Genomic DNA, 12,671 nt, shown 5'->3' on the forward strand with positions numbered 1-12,671 from the left:
AAAAACACTACCCCATCTGTGTAGTTACCGGCTACCTGACATTCTACGCTTAAAATAACCCATCTATTCCCCATAATTGTTCGATATAACTTACCTCTCACCCGGTGGTCGAGTACGCAGCATTATATATCCTCCTCCATCACTCACCGCGTGGATACTATTCATTCTGGCCGCAAATTGCCTCAAATCACCTACGTTGTCCATAAACATATATAGAAGAGCAACTGATCGTACCACCCGTATAGCGATCATCACATAACGTGGGAACATTAGTAGTACTGCTGTCAAAACATAGATGGCGCCAGGACAAACGGTAATTCCTATGGACTCACCTAGTTATGCGTAGGGAATTGAGCTTCAGCTGTTTGGTCCCGCCCCTCAGCTGTATTCACCTAGTTGTACTCACCTAATTTGTGCTTGCAGGGGTTGAGCTTTGGTTCTTTGGTCCCGACTCTCAACCGTCAATCAACAGGTGTACAGGTTCCTGAGCCTATTGGGCTCTATCACATCTACATTTGAAATTGTGTATGGAGTCAGCCTCCACCACATCACTGCTTAATACATTCCATTTGTTAACTACTCAGACACTGAAAAAATTCTTTCTAATACTGTATCTCTGTGGCTCATTTGGGTACTAAGTTCCCCTTGTTCGTGTTCCACCCGTGTTAAAGAGCTGTCTTTGTAACTATCAAAATGCATATATCTTTGCTTTCACTTCAGTTATATTTATGACAAGGGATTTAAAATTTGCCTATATTTCTGCTTCTCTGATGACATTAAAAACTTTCGTTTATTACAGTATCTACATAAAATTAACATTTATCTTCATTAGGTTGTAGTTCTCATCAATAGGGAGAGCGTCGGTAAAAAAAAAAAAATTGTTTAAATATAAATATCTTTCCTCTCTTAATAATATGCCCGAAACGCTCTGCGTACTAATATAGTGGCTTTAGGTATTGTATGTACTAGCTCTATCTATAAATCCAATATTATGTTTGTAAATCGACTATTTATGTACTTTCCTGAATAAAATGAACTTTACTAATATCTAATCTATGTGACTAAAACGTAAGAACAACTTTATCTATGCCTTTTTGATAACATATACAATTATAAGCTTTATTAGTGAATCTCTATTAATTAAACAATATATCAGAGAGTGTGTAAGGTTCGGTGTTCCATGTGCGTGTCTGTGTCTGTCCCTGTCCCTCTGCTCCTGTCCCTGTCCCTCTGTCTCTGCCTCTCCTCGTTTCTGACATTCTCTGTGTCAGCCTATCTCTGTCTCTTTCCTCGCTCTATCTCTGTCATTCTCTCACTGACTTTGCATATCCTTATCTATATGTCTCCGTGTCTAACATTCTCTCCCTGACTCTGTCTATATCTATTTCTCTGTCTCGATCTTCATCTCTTTCTCTCTCTCTCTCTCCTCTCTCTCTCTCTCTCTCTCTCTCTCTCTCTCTCTCTCTCTCTCTCTCTCTCTCTCTCTCTCTCTCTCTCTCTCTCTCTCTCTCTCTCTCTCTCTCTCCTTACATACATACATACATACATTAGGCATTGTATGTACTAGCTCTATTTATAAAGCCAACAAACTTTGTAAAATCTCTTTATGTATGTACCTTTACCTAAATAAAAATTATTATTATTATTATTATTATTATTATTATTATTATATAAGTGGATGGAGCCTTTAGCTGATCCCTTCCTGTGATTGGCTGTGGTGTGAATGTCAACAAAGAGTTTCTACCAATAATATGCCATTTATTATGCACCCCATACCACTTGTGGGCGGAGCTTGGAACCTCCTACCCGAGCACAACAACCCGCCTTATGGGTTGCTGTTTGGCTATTTATAGTGCGTTGGAAAAAACAGAGATGGCGTTAGTTGTATTTTGTAGGGTAATTTGTTATAAGTGTAATTTGATATCAACAGATGGCGTAAGCTGTATCTTATGGCCACTGTTGACCAGCCAGTTGATAGTGTTCTCTTCTGCCGACAAATGGCATCAGCTGTGTTATTATTACTTCCAAATTCCCTTTAAACACTGATCTACAAATCCCGTAGCTTATGATAAGCTTTTATACTATTCTGGTATTAGGTAACAATTAATTTTCTTTTATCTACTGTTGAGAATATCATTATATAACGTCTGGTTAGGATGTACTGTTCTTTGTTGAGTGTTTAGTTTAGTTATATCTTCATGCCCGAAACGCTTTGCGTAATAGTGGCTTTAGGCATTGTATGTACTAGCTATAAGTGAACCAATCTTTGTAAAAATTTCTTGTATGTATGTACCTTACCTAAATAAACATTTTATTTTTTTTATTTTTTTTTTTACATTTATTTAACACATGTGGTACACGCACAAGGGGACACAGGTGGAAGCTGAGTACCCAAATGAGCCACAGAGAGATTATAGAAAGAACTTTTCAGTGTCAGAGTAGTTAATAAATGGAATTCATTAGGCAGTAATGTGGTGGAGGCTGACTCCATACATAATTTCAAATGTAGATGTGATAGAGCCCAATAGGCTCAGGAACCTGTACACCTGTTGATTGACAGTTGAGAGTCGGGACCAAAGAACCAAAGCTCAACCCCTGCAAGCACAAATTAGGTGAGTAGAACTAGGTGAATACAGCTGAGGGGCGGGACCAAACAGCTGAAGCTCAATTCCCTACGCATAACTAGGCGAGTCCATAGGAATTACCGTTTGTCCTGGCGCCATCTATGTTTTGACAGCAGTACTACTAATGTTCCCACGTTATGTGATGATCGCTATACACGGGTGTTAGGGTCAGTTGCTCTTCTATATATGTTTATGGACAACGTAGGTGATTTGAGGCAATTTGCGGCCAGAATGAAATAGTATCCACGCGGTGAGTGATGGAGGAGGATATATAATGCTGCGTACTCGACCACCGGGTGAGAGGTAAGTTATATCGAACAATTATGGGGAATAGATGGGTTATTTTAAGCGTAGAATGTCAGGTAACCGGTAACTACACAGATGGGGTAGTGTTTTTTTAAGTCTTTATTTACTAAAGTGGAACATTACATTATGCCTTTAGCTGAAGAAGTCTACTGGTGGGGGAAGTAGACGGGTTTTATGAAAGTATTTTACCTAAATATTTGTATTTGGTTAACTAGTTCAGCCGTTACCAGGGAGGGTGTTCCTTTAATCTAATCTAAAACTTCTAGCCGGACAAAGTGATTAAATAAATTGAATAGAACGAAGTGGTTTGCCAGGGTGCTTAACATTTAGTTTAGTTCAGTTACTATGCAGCCCATGCTTAAAGAATGCAAGTTTATCATATTGAATTTACCGTAGTTTTACTGCATTTAATATACCGTTTTTACCCATTTTAATTATGTCGGGTAAAGGCCGGTCGTGGAAAGTTCCTAATATAGCAACGTTTAAAAGAAACGTTTGAGTTGACTTTAACGCTTAAGTTAGTGACCAATTAGCTTAGTCTATTGTGAGGAAAGTTTCTAGAATCTAACATTGCAAGTGCCATTTCTCTACTCTTTTTGAGAAACATGACTAGACACATGACCCGCATAGTTTTATTACTAAATGTTCATGGATTAGGTTGCATAGTTGAGGAAATAGTGGTAAGGTTTGTGATTTTGTGTACCTTGACCTCAGCACAGATTTTGATAGTGGCCCAAAATTGATAGGGGCTCGGATCATTGGGAATGCTGACTGAAGTTGATTAGGTCATGGCTATACCAAAGGAAATTAGTATAAATGGGGTTAAGTTGGGAGAAGTGTTGTAAGTAGTGCGTAAAAGCTCTCCTTAGACGTCGGTTATTCGCAAGATTATGGTTTAGACTGCAATAGTTGCAGAATTGGCAAATAAAAAAATACCGATGCCCTATATAGTTTTGAAATGGTTAAGACTACCAGATGCAGTTTAATGCTGACAAATGTAAGGTTTGGGGGCTAGGTGAAGATGATAGATGGTGTAGATTGTTAAGAGTGTTAAATTTTTTGCAGGTGGTAAATTGTCCCCGAGCTGGCACTGCTCTCCAGCCTGGGATGTTGATTGGTTAGTCTTCAACTGCCTCCCAACATGGTAGTGAGGTCCTGAGCTGACATGCAGTGAGGAACGTGGAAAGCTTCCTGAATTGGCACATGGTATGCCTCTCTTTCAAACCAGCAGCTGGCACAAATGTTCCAGCTACTATCAGAATAGTGGATGAAGCCCACACTAAAATGTAAGTGGTACAGTAAATGGACACCCCCCCCCCCCTCCCTTTTGACACTGTTTGTTTGTAATTAATAAAGATGGGACAACAAGATACTGTGTGCCATTTAAAACTGCAACTGTTAAACTGGTGGTACAGGTATGAATGAAATAACATCGCTATGCAAATAACTTTTTAGTAATATTTACTGTTCACATGACAGGTTGTGGAAGGTCCTGGCAACAAAGAGCTGCATGAAAATACTTGCAGATCTACAGTAAGTAGTGTTGTGTACATTGGAATTAGAGGGTAGAAGTTAATTGCTAAAAACCTATTAAATATTAGGGTATGGAAGTCTAGGCTTAGGCTAGTGGGTACCATATCTGCAAGTTTAGTCCTTTCAGGAATGTATTGAATAGAATGGTATGTTGAAATTGTGAAAATTGTAATGTGGGGCATTAGATCTTAAACAGCATAGTTGAGGGTGTTTCATTAATAAAATTTTAATGAAATATAAATCTTGTCTAGTTAACATTGTTTGTTAAATAAGCTTTAATCTATAAATGTATAACACTGTTAAGGGTAATCAGGAGTCAAATAAAGTTAATGGCAGGAAAAGTTTTGTTCTAAGTGATGGTATTTTTCCCTTGAAAGTAAAAAAAATATTAAACGTTTACTTTAGCTTGGTTTTAAATTTATATAGTTTTCCAGAATGTGGTTTGGAAAGTCCAGAAGTCCCTCTGTCAGTTGGTTAAACAGAATCAGGTGAGTTGTAGTAAAGGTTAATCTGAATAGATTTGCATAAAAGTAAAAAAATAGTAATAACTTAAACAATATAGCATTGGCTAAAGATAAATGTAAATTGCCATTGAAATGCAGTTGTGGATAGTTTCTCAAATGACATTTACTGACACTTGGCAAATTGATGCCATATATATTTATATTGCTGAATTAGATCTTTACTACTGCTACTAGAATATGTAGGAAAGGTAAATTCCTTAAAGAAATTTTTTCCATCTGAATTTGTAAACTACAGAATGCTAATTTGAAAAGTAAAGCAAGATTGGCTTTAAATCTGAAATTAATTTGTTGAAATATTTTTCAGGTGAAAGTGATTATGATGCATGGACTGGCTTGGAGTGAGGCTCCTTTACTCTGCAAAAGGAAATCTACAAAAGTGGGTGAGTTTGAATTTGATGTTTTAGCTATATCAATGACCTAATCTTAATTCTCTTATCTAGTCCATTTATAGGTGTGTAACCATGTCCTACTGTTACAACCCACAGGGATTGATGCAGTTTGTACTGATCCTACCCCATTTCATAAAAGGGGACCAGGCAGTCTTGCAGATTTCCCTGGCTTGGCTTTTTCAGAGCTTTGCTCTACTACCCATCTAATAGATGGACTAGATTTGCATAGGTTTAGGGACCCTTAGCAATGGTTACATTGTTAATTCTCACAGGGCTTGTTTGCTAAATGGGTGGATGCATCTAAAACTTTAGTGCCTGGCATGCATTGTACAGTGCTTTCAGTAAAGCATATGTACAATGTGTTGATGGCACTAAAGTGGTGGATGTAATGCACCCATTCAGGGAACAAGCTCTGCACTAAAATCAGAGGAAGGGGTAGGCCTTGCTGAGCCAATCTTAAAAGATTGGGAGTTAGGATTTTTTTGGCTTATTATTAGGCATTGGTGATAATAAAAGTAGTGTCCCTGTTTAATATTTATTTCTTTTACAGGTGATTGTCTCTGGAGTTGTCTTGGCCTTTTGGATCTTCTGTTCATCTAGGAGCATCTGTCCCACAACCTGAAACTAATAAATATTAGATGTATTATAAATACTATGTAAAACTTATTAAATAAAACAATTTTAATGAAACTACTTTATATACCTTATCCTGAAATTATGCTGGAAATTATTGTTTACTACTATTGATACAATGTTTAAACATCTGAAATTTTTTTACTTTGAAAATAAATACTTGGTAAAATTTATACCTATTTGTAACTTGTTACATAGGTGCATGCAAAATGCATTGAAAAGATGTAAAAGTGGACTACCTATTCAATTTACATAACCTAACATATTGCAAATTAGTCTGAAATATTAAAGTGGAAGAAACTTTAGTCAATATTTTAGTTTTCATATTTGAAAGTAAATTTAAAGCTATGCAACACCTAAGCTTTGTACAAATTATGATTAAATTAACTAAAGATCATTGTTAAATTTACAAAACATTAGAAAAGTGACACTGAAGCATCTATACAACATGGTTTTCAAAGTCTTTGGTAACTTAAATTTAATCAAAGTTCTTAATTTGTCTGCCAAACTCTTCAGATATTCTGAAATATTTTACCTAGATTAAAACCATCATTGTTTGAAAGGGCAAAACAGATTACTGTCAATTAGTTTGACCTAACATCTGCAAGGTCCTGAAGGAATGGAATTTTTTTTGTAAAACTGTTTGCTAAAAACAAACCCTGCCTAATGAACCTGCTCATTTTTAGAAATGGTAATTGCAACATTACCAAAGGCCCTTGTTTTAATAGCCAAAGTACCAAATGAAAGACCAAGAAGCAACAAATGGGTACATGGTAGAAAGGACCCTTTCATTTGTTAAAGAAATGACTGGGGAAAAATGCTGTCATACCACAAGGGGTCTTAACCCTTGTCGTATACATCACTGACATTAATCTAAATATTACCAACCACAAAAATTGCTGATAACATGTTATAAAGAATATAATATTGAGGCCTTAATGCAGATCTCTAACTCTACAAATAGTAACAAGACTGGCAATTTCTTAATATAAAACAGAAAAAAATCCAAGACCTTGCACGTGAACCAGAACAATCCATATCACAACAATGAAGGTAAGGTAATTACCAAAAGAAGGATATCAAACCGAGAAGGCCATGTAGCACCATCAGAGGGCGCTAAATATCACCAAGAATGCCAATACGAGAACAAAAATGCATAAGGCGAACGATATCGAAAGTATCAGATTCACCTAGAATTCTATCGAGGGGCGAGGGACGGTCGGAAAGCAAGACACACGCTCGTCCTGGAAGTCAGGACATTCAAAACTGTAAGAGGGACAATGCAATTCGGACAATAAGGAGCAGGGCGGCGCTCCATTAAGAGACCGTGGGTTAAGCAGGTATGACCAACCCACAGCCGTGCCAAAGCAGTGTCCCACCGCCGGTTACGGTGGTAGGAGGAAGGCCACGGGGACACACTAAGTTTGAGAGTACGCAGCTTGTTACCAACAACCCTGCCAACGGGGAAGAATGAATACTGTACAGGCTTAGGGTAGGTGTCGAAGGAAAGGTACCAGAGCTGAGCCGTAACCCAGTATGATGCAGTGTGTCCAGATGGTGAAGGGTAGAAGGAGAAGCAGACGAGTAAACAGGGCCATAATCGAGTTTAGACAAAACGAGAGAGGAATGTAAAGAGAGGAGCAGTGTCGATTAGCTCCCCAAGAAGTATGGGACATGACCTATAGTTAGTTAAGGGCCTTAGAGCATTCAACTCGGACGTAAAAAATATGGGGCGACAAAGACAAACGAGTGTCAAAGATTAGCCCTAAAAGCTTTAGCAGATTCTTTGTACAAAAGGGGATGACCCCTGTTACCTAACAGTAAATAGGTATCTGGGAGTTATCTGTTACAGGCTGCTTCCTAGGGGGGTGTGTGTGTGGGAGAAAAAAAAATTTAATAGTTAACCACTGAACTGCTGTGTCTCCAAATAACACCCTGGTGCACAAGAAATAAATTCTTTCCAAAAAAATTTTTTCTCTTCTTATATTGTTAAAATGCAGTCTGATCACGGGGAAACTAAAGAAAAAATATTGTATGTGACTTACTTTAGCTGCAATGGAGCTGGGAAGTTGAGCAAATTATGGCGCTGAGCGTTGGAGCGATGGGGGTCTGTCGGCCCCGCCACCCTGTGCGACGCCAGTTGCTGCGAATAAAATGTTGCGCAATTATTTTGAAGTTTCTCATTCATTTCTTCTTTTTTTTTGCTGTAATATTATTTAAAAGTGTGTAATTTGTGGATACCTATAATAGTTATCATTTTATAAAAGTATAACTCTCACATAATAAATATAAAAGGAGTTTATCCAAAAACTGACAGAAGTGTTGTGTTTTGTGCGTTGTGACGTGTTTGTGGGCATTCGGGTGTGTTGTGTTTACGCTGGCGGGCGGCGTCCTTACCAACTCCAGATTATGTCTATTACATCACTAAACTTCATTTAATAACTATATGCCTGTTAAATAAAAGATTTTAATTGTTAATAGCATTATATTGTTGTTTTAATATGGAACACGTACACATATGCGAAACGTCGAAAGCTGGTGTTCGAAGTGGTAAAAATATTAGTGTGCGATGTTGTCAATGTACGGAGTGTCTTATATCCGAGGTAGGGACAAGGACACAACAAGGGGCAGGCAGGGGGGGGGGGATGGGGACGCAACAAGGGGCAGGGAAAGAGGGACAAGGACGCAACAAGGGACAGGGGGGGATGATCCGTCACATACTGCTAACCTTCAAGAGACGAACCTGGAACTGTATACCAAAAGTGAGGTACAACACATTGAAGTACTTTTCGGCTCGCCTTCCCTTTCATAACCAGCAGGCAACCAAACCCGGCCGCTGATTGGTTGACGTTCACCCTAACACTCGCCCCCATTGGTTAACATTTTGCGAGTCTTGTGTGTCAACTATCAATAGCCAACAGTCACTCCTTCACTTCCTCAGATACGAACTAGTCTCTAATGAACCAATATTGATCCCCAGCTTGAATGTTTTTAGTTGTAAATTTCAAAATATAATTCACAAACCAAATACAACATTCTATTGTAAATGTTACAACAAAACAACAGGTATATCAGAGCAACATTTGCAATATAATCAGCAGTGAAGTAGTAATTGTCAGTCAGTCAAGAACTGTTAACGGCCGCTGGACAACTACAATATATATGCAATAACAGACTTAAGAAACCCAACAGCCCAAAATTTCTGATACAACACTGGATGATGATAAATATTTGCTTCAACTGACTTAAGATATTGCTCGTTAATGACAAAATAAGTGATATTAACTTATTGAAGTGTGAAAATTTACGCTTTATAATAACTATTAATATCCAGGGTGACATTGTTCAGAATATTATTCTGCACAAGTGCGTCTGATTTGTTTATATATATATATATATATATATATATATATATATATATGTCGTACCTAGTAGCCAGAACGCACTTCTCAGCCTACTATGCAAGGCCCGATTTGCCTAATAAACCAAGTTTTCATGAATTAATTGTTTTTCGACTACCTAACCTACCTAACCTAACCTAACCTAACTTTTTCGGCTACCTAACCTAACCTAACCTATAAAGATAGGTTAGGTTAGGTTCGGTCATATATCTACGTTACTTTTAACTCCAATAAACAAAAAATTGACCTCATACATAATAAAATGGGTAGCTTTATCATTTCATAAGAAAAAAATTAGAGAAAATATATTAATTCAGGAAAACTTGGCTTATTAGGCAAATCAGGCCTTGCATAGTAGGCCGAGTACGACGTTCTGGCTACTAGGTACAACATATATATATATATATATATATATATATATATATATATATATATATATATATATATATATATATATATATATATATATATATATATATATATATATAATATATAAAATTATATACTGTATATATATATATATAATATTTATTTTAACAAATTTTGGTATACTCGGCAGTGTTGCTACCTTATTCTACATGAAAGATTACACAGAGTAGATTAAAAAGCTATAAGTTCTAAAATTCCCATCTCACAAGATGGTTATTCATAAAGAGAATCAGGGGAGAAAATACCTGCATCAATAGAAAAAATAAATCAACTCTGATTAAACAACAACTTCGCGATTTTCACGAGCTAAGCGCTGAATCATGGAACCATTATATTATAATTACTCTTACCAGTGTCTACAAGACTCCTCTCAAACAATGTCTTTTCTTTTTATACATTCTTATACACAGCAATGTGCTGCTTCCCTATTCTGTATGAAGGACCACACAGTGTAGATAAAAAAAAAAATCTACATGCTTATCCAACATCCCCACCTCACAGGACGGCCAGTCATACATGGAATGAGGAGAGAACATGAAATGTAAGACTGATCTATTAGCCCCCACTAGCAAAGTCTGGGTACAGCACAAAAATATCTTCCAATATTCCTGAGTGTATGAAGTAATTACAGAGCTCAAAGTACCTCATACCATTTGGTCTGAAGTCACGGATAACAGGGCAATCACAGATAGTGTTGGAGAGCATGTCCCAGCTCTTGTTCACATAGTTTACAATTAGAATGTTCACGATTGGGGGATTCATTACCTGCAGTCACCTGCCATAGATATCGATATCCCAGCCTAATTCAGGCATTTACAATGTCACACTGTCTAGTGGATGTTTTATGCTGCCCGTACATATAATTCAAGGTTCTAAACATGTCAGAGCTCTTTATACTTGTGCTTTCTGGCCTCCCAGTGTCAGTAGCTGCTCTTCGGTCTTCCCTAATTTTCTGAAATATAGCGGTTTTTACAGAAGAGATTGGAATGCCCATATCCAACTCAATTTTAGGCTTATCACATGCAGTTTTAGCTGCCCTGCCTGTGTCATCATGCTGGACAACCTATGTGAGATGGTATCCATACAAATGATACTCTGAAACTCTTGCTCTTTGCATTAATAATGTTTATAATGGATGTTACAACATTTCTAGCATCTAGTATCTATTTTACATTGTGGATTTTTACGGGCCTGAAGAGCTGACTTTGAATCACAGAAAATTACTCCTCCACTGTTCTTCAGTGCATTACTGGCAAGTTGTAATACAGCCAATTCTGCATGTGTGGAGCTAAACCAGTTGCCCGAAACACTATGCATGTGTTAGTGGCTTTACAAAATGTAAAACATCAATGCTATGTACAGTACTCTTATAAACCCAATGTACCTCTTGTATAAAAAAAAAGTTATTCAGTCTCACACTTGTGGTCTGTGTACATATGTTGTCTTTGTATATTCTACAGGCTGCTGCAGTGTGACCTGTTGACACTTGAACAGACCCATCAGCGTAAGCATAGTGCTTGTGAGGCCTAAGTTATTTATAAACAAAAAAAATTCAATGGTTTCAAGTGGTGTTGCCCTCAGGAGTGCTGGGTTTTCCTTGCTCTTTTTGCTGGTGGGCATGTAAGACACCTGTATTTCAGAGTACAAATATAATGGAATAGCATTGGCTAATGCATTGCACACAATAGGAATATTTAGTTTAATGAGATTGGCAATGCTTCTACTCAACCAGTTTGCATATAGATTGCCCGCTGGTGCATTGGCAATGCAATGGACCCCATACCCACCCTGTGGGCTGTAGTGGTTCATATACCCATCCTCATGGTGGTAGTGGACCCTATACCCACCCTACAAGTGTTAGTGAGCCCCATTCCCATCCAGTGGGCAGTAGTGAACCCCGTACCCATCCTGTGGGCAGTAGTGGACCCCATACCCATCCAACCGGTGGTAATGGACCCACTACCACTACACTACCTTTTTAAATCAGACAAATTAATTGTAAATAGCACAGGAAGCATACTGAAATCACATTCACAAGTTAGCCATTCAGAACTTTGATACAGATGTCCCATATGCACAATGCTATAAATCAGGGGAAGGTATTCCAAGCCAAAATATCAAAATGTATATACAGTACTAAACTTTAACCATTGTACTGCACAGAGTGCCCTTAAGTGCTCTGAGAGTTGCTATTTGTTTTTTTTAATTAGGCTATATTTTAATGTTTTTTCTAATGTTTTAATCACCCTTTGTGTTTTGAAATGAAAATGGTTGAGTTTGGAAACATTTTGACATTAACTTTACCTTAACATTTATGAAAAACAACAAAAATATGTCATTAACAATTGCACTACGAAGTTTTTGCCAAAACCAGGGGCACAGTGAGGTAACTAAGGAGGGGAACAAATTCACATTTTTTATTTACCTTGAATGATGTCGTCCTGCTTGCCTGACTATGCCTTTTGAATAGTCCTCTTCAGTGTCAACGGCTGTTGTAGATTGCTTAAATTTAAGTCTTGCATTTAATAATACAGTTGCATCTCCAAATCTCGTTCTGAGCAAAATTCAAGATACCATTCATACTCTTCTTTTCCCCACAGTATGAATAAAGTTTACCAAGTGAAATCTTAGATCAACTTGTTACATGACAGATATCTATCAATAGAACACAAATGAGGACATATTTCAACCCTATTTTTACCTACATCTCTGTCACTGATATTTACTTTTTCATAGTACTAATAATTCTCTGAATCCATAAAAATCACATGGGGGTGGGGGGTCTATAAAGGCTAATATTTCTTAAAGCATTTAACTTGGGCTTACTTTGAC

The 12,671-nt window shown here is 37.4% G+C and overlaps 2 long non-coding RNA genes across 2 annotated transcripts; one reads left to right on the plus strand and one right to left on the minus strand.

The window, feature by feature from the left end:
* Positions 1–2,799: 2,799 nt before the first annotated feature.
* LOC138356727 (uncharacterized) lies at positions 2,800–6,066 on the plus strand. Its single transcript, XR_011224593.1, has 6 exons — positions 2,800–2,927; positions 3,996–4,216; positions 4,410–4,463; positions 4,898–4,951; positions 5,292–5,367; positions 5,927–6,066. It is a non-coding gene; the product is annotated as an uncharacterized lncRNA (long non-coding RNA).
* LOC138356728 (uncharacterized) lies at positions 5,452–8,742 on the minus strand. Its single transcript, XR_011224594.1, has 2 exons — positions 8,055–8,742; positions 5,452–6,000 (listed from the first exon to the last, which is right to left on the minus strand). It is a non-coding gene; the product is annotated as an uncharacterized lncRNA (long non-coding RNA).
* Between the last annotated feature and the right edge of the window lie 3,929 nt (positions 8,743–12,671).

Source organism: Procambarus clarkii, chromosome 74 (assembly GCF_040958095.1).
Source record: "Procambarus clarkii isolate CNS0578487 chromosome 74, FALCON_Pclarkii_2.0, whole genome shotgun sequence".
Lineage (NCBI taxonomy): Eukaryota > Metazoa > Arthropoda > Malacostraca > Decapoda > Cambaridae > Procambarus > Procambarus clarkii.